This window comes from Gekko japonicus, unplaced genomic scaffold (genome assembly GCF_001447785.1).
Source record: "Gekko japonicus isolate JY-2015 unplaced genomic scaffold, Gekko_japonicus_V1.1 scaffold297, whole genome shotgun sequence".
In the NCBI taxonomy this organism is placed as follows: Eukaryota; Metazoa; Chordata; class Lepidosauria; order Squamata; family Gekkonidae; genus Gekko; species Gekko japonicus.
In genome coordinates, this window is record NW_015162486.1 from 720583 (window position 1) to 727887 (window position 7305).

At 45.6% G+C, this 7305-nt stretch overlaps 1 protein-coding gene across 1 annotated transcript in view; it reads left to right on the forward strand.

Annotated features, from left to right (window-relative positions):
* Positions 1-7305, forward strand: part of TBX5 (T-box 5) — a 74685-nt gene that overhangs the window by 38212 nt on the left and 29168 nt on the right. The gene's annotated exons all lie outside the window — the stretch shown is intronic.

The following is a 7305-nucleotide window of genomic DNA, read 5'->3' on the forward strand; positions in this document are numbered from 1 at the left end:
TAGGGAAAGGCCTAATATTGTGGTATATATCTGATATTCCTGTCAATTATTCACTCTATTTTTATTTCCATTTCACTTTGGGGGTAGATTTTTTGGGATGCCTTTTTAAGAACTGTTAGCACACACACCAGTGCAGTAAAGTGCAATAACTGCTGTTTGGTCCCATTCCTACCTTTGCTGATGCATTTAAATTGCTGTTCTAAAAACTGTCGTGTAAACAGTGTCATGTAAGCAGAGTTACACCCTTTTAAATTCATTGACGTCAATGAGTTCAGAAAGGTGTAACTTTGATTAGGAATGCCCAGTTAGTATACTAAAGGTGTGTATTGACACTCATAGAGATCAGGACTTGCTCAAGTCTGTTTCTCCTGCAGGTCTAGCCTGCCCAGCTTCCTCTTCTTCTCCCACCTCCATCACTGAATTTGAAATACTAGACAGTGAATGACAAGTTGATTTGGGCTTCAGTCCTAAGAGCACTTTCCTGTGTGTAAGCACCATTAAATAAAATGGGACATATTTCTGAGTAGACCTGTTTAGGATTGTTCTCTAAGGCTGCAACTTGAAGCACAAACTTAATAGAGAGTGAGTCTAAATGGGCAGTTTTCACAATGGGAGTTGGTAAGCAGTGGGATACCACAGGGCTCAGTACTAGGTCTGGTGCTTTTTAAGTTTTCATTAATGATTTGGAATTGGGAGTAAGCAGTGAAGTGGCTAAATTTGGGGATGACACTAAGTTGTTCAGGGCGGTGAGAACCAGGGAGGACTGTGAAGAGCTCCAGAGGGATCTGTCAAAACTGGACAAGTGGGTGTCAACATGGCAGATGATGTTCAATATGGGCAAGTGCAAATTAATGCACATTGCAGCAAAAAAATCCTAACTATAAATATATGTCGATAGGGTCCAAACTGGCAGTAACTGACCAGGAGAGAGATCTTGGAGTCGTGGTAATAACTCACTGAAGATGTTGACTCACTGTGTGACTGCAATAAAAAAGGCTAATGCTATGCTGGGGATTGTTAGGAAGGGGATTGAAAACAAATCAGCCAGTATCATAATGCTCTTGTATAAATCTTTGGTGCAGCCTCATCTGGACTATTGTGTACAGTTCTGGCCACCACACCTCAAAAAAGATATTATAGCATTGGAAAGGGTGCAGAAACGGGCAACTAAAATGACTAAGGGGATGGAACACCTTCCCTAATGAAGAAAGGTTAAAAAGGTTAGAGCTCCTTAGCTTGAGGAAATAATAATTGAGGGGTGACTTGATAGAGGTTTACAAAATTATGCATGGGATAGAGAGGCTAGAGGAAAAAAAGTACTTTTCTCCCTTTCTCACAAAAGAACTCGGGCACTCAATGGAATTAATGAACAGTAGGCTTAGAACAGATAAAAGGAAGTACTTCTCCGCCCAGAGAATAATTAACACATGGAGCTCACTGCAGCAGGGCTACAAGCATAGACAGTTTCAAGAGGGGATTGGATAAAGATATGGAGTACCAGTGGCTATTAGCCACAAGGCATGGATGGAACACTATCATTTATTTTATTTTAGTAGGCTTTTAGCCTGTCCTCCCCCTGAAGCAGGCTCAGAGCGGGTTACAACAGCAATCTATGTCTAGGGCAGTGATGCTGTGTATTCTTGGTGCTTGGGGAGCAACGGTGGGAGGGCTTCTGGAGTTCTGGCCCATTCTGGACATCCTGATGGCACCTGGGTTTTGGCCACCGTGTGACACAGAGTGTCGGACTGGATGGGCCATTGGCCTGATCCAACATGGCTTCTCTTATGTTCTTATTTTATACTGCAGACCAACACGGCTACCCTCTGAAACTATTTTATGCAGAGTAACTCTAGTCTAAGCCTACTGAACTGAATCAATTTAGACTGGAGTAATTATGTGCCAGATTGCACTGGTAGTGATGTCACTGCTTCACAGCCAATCAGTGTAGTGCACAAGAATGGATGCCCCCTGAGCTTTATTGGGGAGGAGCAGATTGTATGTCTGATCAGAATGAAATGACTGCATTTCCAGAAGAGGCTTGTTGCTTGAAGTATGTACTCCTGCCCATATACTGCTTCATAAGCCAGTGTGAGTTACTTTGGAGTAAGCAAATAGTGCATCCTGCAGGCAGAGAAGAGTTTTTAACAAAGTGCAGGGTTTGGGTTTTGCGTGTGTGTGTATGGGTGGTGATGGAATTTGCTGAGGCAGTGATGTGAGAATAAGAATGTTACCCAAGGGTGTCCCTGCTGTGATCTGTGGGGAATTGATGAGCATGGAAAAGATGCGTTCAGTTGTTGTCTGACAAATATCAACTGACAACTGGAGGACTTTCACACAAGATGACCAATATGGTATCTCCGTCAAGATTTAAACTGTCCCCCCCCCCCCATAAAGGGCTTGTAACAGATGCCAGACCTGAGTGCATTCAGAACATTTTCCCCTGTTTTTCTCACAAAAGCACAAAGCAGACTGTAACAAGAGTAAGATGTTTGCTGTAAGTGGCCTTTGCTAGCTAAAATGTACAATCAGTTCATGTGGCTCTGTTACCCTTTTTTTTTTAGTATCATGTGAGAAAATATCAAAGCCATGTTTTTGTTTTGCTCTGTTGGGATGTGATTTTTATTTTTGTTCAGGGCTGCCAATTTTCAGGTGGGGCTTGGAGAGCTCCTGGAATCACAATTGATTTCCAAACTACAGAGATCAGTTTTCCTGGAGAAAATGAAGTTTTGGAAGGTGGACTGTACGGCATTAGACCCCTCAAATGTCCCTCCCCCCAAACTCTGCCTGCCACACGCTCCCCCATAATCTCAAGGAATTTTCCAGCCTGAAGTTGGCAACCCTGATTCCACCTCTGGTAATAATACTCGATGACCTTACAGAGTTGTTTAAAGGATAACCATGATAAATTTTAAACACTTTAAAAACCTCAAAAGTAGTAATAGTGTCTCTTATAATGGGTTTGGCCTAAGGGAATGGTACCCAGGATCAAGATACAGGGTGACTGAGGGCTGCCAACTCCAGAGTGGGAAATTCCTGGAGATTTGGTGGCAGAATTTGGAGAGCATGGAGTTTGGGGTAGGTATGAAACTTGGGTTTTCTTTAAAACAACAACAAAACCCCCCTACATAGCCTTCTTTGAATCCAGGCTAGATAACTTGGGCAGTACTTAATTTGAAGGCCTGTGTGTGATGTGGGAAAAGGCACTCTTAATAATACTACATTAGAATCCATCTTGCATTCCATAAGCACAGATGGTATACGTTCCTCCCCACTTTCTCTGACAGTGTATGAAGGTACAAGACATACACACACATACACACCGCATTCTAATGTTCTGTTCCCTGTGTAGGTGCAATACAGGGACTTCTGCTCTGATCCAGGCAGAGAGACTAGGTTGCAGCTTTATTAGGGTTTTCCAGAAGGACATAATTTTTCTGGGCCTGGTGCTAATGTATAATATGCCCCCATCCCACATGCACATGCATGCACATGATCCCATTCCGTGCATGCAGTCTCATGATCATGAAAAACAAAAGTGTCCTCCTTCTGAAGTGACATAAATAGACCCTACTGCAGCCCAAGTTAAGTCCTTTGGGTAGGGTTGCCAGCCTCCAGGTGGGGCCTGGAGATCTCCCACTTTTACAACTGATCTCCGGCTGACAGAGATCAGCTCCCCTGGAGAAAAGGGCTGCTTTGAAGGGTGGACTCTATGGCCTCGTACCATGCTGAGGTCCTTCCCCTCCCCAAACCCCGCACTCTCCCGGATCCACCCCCAAAGTCTTCAGGTATTTTCTAACCCAGCTCTGGCAACCCTACCTTTGGGCTCTATTAAAATGTATCCATTATCTCCCTTCTTGGCCCTGTCTACTTGAGAAGGAGACAAATCTTAGAAAGTGGCGCCAGAAACAACTACCAATCTGTTTTCTCATTGGCTGTATGAGAACATTTGTTATTGGCTTGGTTTTCTTGTCCATCATGCTCTATCCATGGGTTACTAGACATTGTCAGGCTTTGCCCCAAGATCCCCTCCAAGTGCCCCATGGTACCATTCCCTTTCTGTCTAGTATGCCCCAAGGTTCCTCCCTACCCCCCAGCCTCAGAGTCTGAAGCTTGGCAAACCTAATGTGTATGTAAAGTACTGTCAAGTCACTGCCAGCTTATGGCAACCCTGTAAGGTTTTCAAGGCAAGAGACATCTGGAGGTGGTTTGCTATTGCCTGCCTCTGCACAGCAACCCTGGACTTCCTTGGCGGTCTCCCATTCAAGTCCTAACCAGGGGTGACTCTCCTTAGCTTCCCAGATCTGATGGGACTGGGTTAGTTGGCCTATCCTGGTAAGGGTGGCAGCCCTAGATCCATTACTGTACAATCCCTGTCTATTTTTTACTATCTTCTCCTGAAAAACATTGTTGAACAATAGGAGAACTGCAAGTCTGTAGACATCCCTAATCTACAGGGTAATGAGAACCTGCTTTGCAGTCATGGTTTTCAGGCTGGTGGACAGAACTGACCAGCATGGAGATGTTTTTGTGATCTGGTTTCATTGCATGCTTTGTTTTATTTTGTTGTTATGAGACATCTGGAGAGGCAGCATGCACATTTTCTACATAAATAAAATTTTTAAATAATAGTTGAGCTTGTTAAAGGAAGGCAGTCATAGGTCCCGGTCCCACGGGCCAGATATCGTGTGTGGGGGGGAGGCGTGGCTGTTTGCCCCGGGGCAAAATAACGCATGCTTGCGTGATCAGACATCCCATGGAGGTTCCGTGGAGGTCCCGTGGAGGTCCTGTGGGAAGGGGGGAGGTGCCAATCACAGGACAATCCTGCGGCGCGGCAAAGAAGCGGCACGGTGCAGCAAACGGGTTTGTTTTTTTTCTGTACACCAAAGTATGTGCATGTTCCGTTGGGTGCTTGTGTGCATCCATGGAGACTTGGGAAAAAAAAACCTTTTTGCAAGGGGACATGGGCGGGCGCCAGATGCCACCGGAAACGCGATCAGATGCCTGCCCTTGCCCCGTGGTTACCGGAAACTAGTACCTCAGATGTACTAGTTTTTTACCCCGCCTCTTCGGCGGGAAGCCTCGGGTGAGCCACGGGAGCTCTAAGCTTCCCAGATGTGGCGGTGAGATTGCGCTTGGAAAATCCGCCTATCTTCCATCTCTCTAGCGTGGCTAATGTTCCGTGTGACCACACCCATAGTCTCGTTGCAAATTTTTCAACTGAGTTGCTTCCCAAATAATTTACCATATACCAGATTTTATAAGGCGGAAGTAAGGTTTTTTTCTACCTCCCCTCCCCAACAGAAGAAAGTGGGATAATGATTCTTTACTAAAAAGGGGCTGTTATAATTTCTTCCTGAAGCAGTTTTCTTTGCGTACTTAAATATAAGAACTGAAATATAAGAACTCACACAGTAGCCAAACAGTTCCTCTGGAGGTCCAGCAACAGGGAATAGAGGCCAAGACCTCCCCCTGATGCTGCCTCCTGGCACTGGGATTCAGAGGATGAGTGCCTCTGAACATGCAGGTTCCTTTTATTCACCATGGCTAGTAACCACCCCTAGACCTATCCTCCGCAGATCTGTCTAATCCCCTTTTAAAGCTATCTGTGCTTTTGGCCATCACTACATCCTCTGGCAGCGAATTCCACATTTTAATCATTCTCCGTGTAAGGAAGCATTTCTTTTTGTCTGTCCTCATGAGTCTACTGCCCATCAGCTTTATTTGATGCCTTTGAGTTTTAGTATTTTAGGAGAGCAGAGGAAATGTCTCTATGTCAGCTCTCCCCATCCATAATTTTATAAATCTTTAGCATGTTGTCATGGTCGTCTCTTTTCTAAACTGAAGAGTCCCAGATTCTTTGCCTTTCCTCACAGGGAAGGTGCTCCAACCCCCTTGGTTGCCCTCTTCTGTACTTTTCCCATTTATGTTAGAAATGTATACAAAATCTGGCTCCTAAGGCCTTCACATGAATCTGGTTTGTTTTTGAGTGTTATGTCAGAGCCTTTGCAAACCTATATTACATGTACATTCCATCTTTTCATTTAAAAAAATCAGTCTAGCTACGACAATCAAGATTGTGTAAATACATTATGTTTGAAATTGACAGACATTGGGGGGAATGGCCCTTCCCTCTGCTGCTGGAGACTGCAGAGTGAGCTCAGACAGGGCTGCAGACCTGTGGCCCCCTTGGCATCTAGCAGCAGCAGCACTTACAATTATAATGGGGCCATTGGCCATTGAGATTATCATTTGCTCATTTATTTATTTTTTTGCCATCTGAGATGTGGCTTTCCCCTCTCTTTGCCATCCCTGCTAGTGATGTTTGTTTGTTTTTAAGTGTTATGTCAGAGCCTTTGCAAACCTACATTAAAGGTACATTCCATCTTTTCATTTTAAAAAATCAGTCTAGCTATGACAATCAAAATTGTGAAAATGCATTATGTTTGAAATTGACAGACATTGGGGGGAAATGGCCCTTCCCTCTGCTGCTGGAGACTGCAGAGTGAGCCCAGACAGGGCTGCAGATCTGTGGCCCCCTTGGCATCAAGCAGCAGCAGCATTTACAATTATAATGGGGACATTTGCCATTGAGATTATCATTTGCTCTTTCTTTTTTTTTGCCGTCTGAGATGTGGCTTCCCCCTCTCTTTGCCATCCCTGCTAGTGATACCAATCATGTCAACTGCCAGAACAGAGATGGAGGCAGTCCAGGGTTCCCCACCCGGTATGGGGCCTGGCTGTTGCCTATGCCTTTGGGATCAACTACCCAAAATAACCCACCCTGGGCCCAGACAGGGCTGCAGATCTGTGGCCCCCTTGGCATCAAGCAGCAGCAGCATTTACAATTATAATGGGGACATTTGCCATTGAGATTATCATTTGCTCTTTCTTTTTTTTTGCCGTCTGAGATGTGGCTTCCCCCTCTCTTTGCCATCCCTGCTAGTGATACCAATCATGTCAATTGCCAGAACAGAGATGGAGGCAGTCCAGGGTACCCCACCCGGTCTGGGGCCTGGCTTCTGCCGCCTATGCCTTTGCAATCAACTACCCAAAATAACCCACCCTGGGCTTGGCCCCGACTTCTGGGGGCCCTGCTGAGCTCAGCGAGAATGTGGAGGTGGGAAAATGGGATACCCCCCATGAGTTTTGCAGGCCCCCTCTTGTTATCTCCAGAGGTCATTTCGGGGGGAACGCGGGGGAATGCAGTTTCCCCAGGGGAAATGCAGGGGAGCAGCACACATGACGAAGCCCCGCCCCCTGCTTCCGGCCGCCCCGCTTCCAGCCCTCATTCAGCCAGGAGGAGGC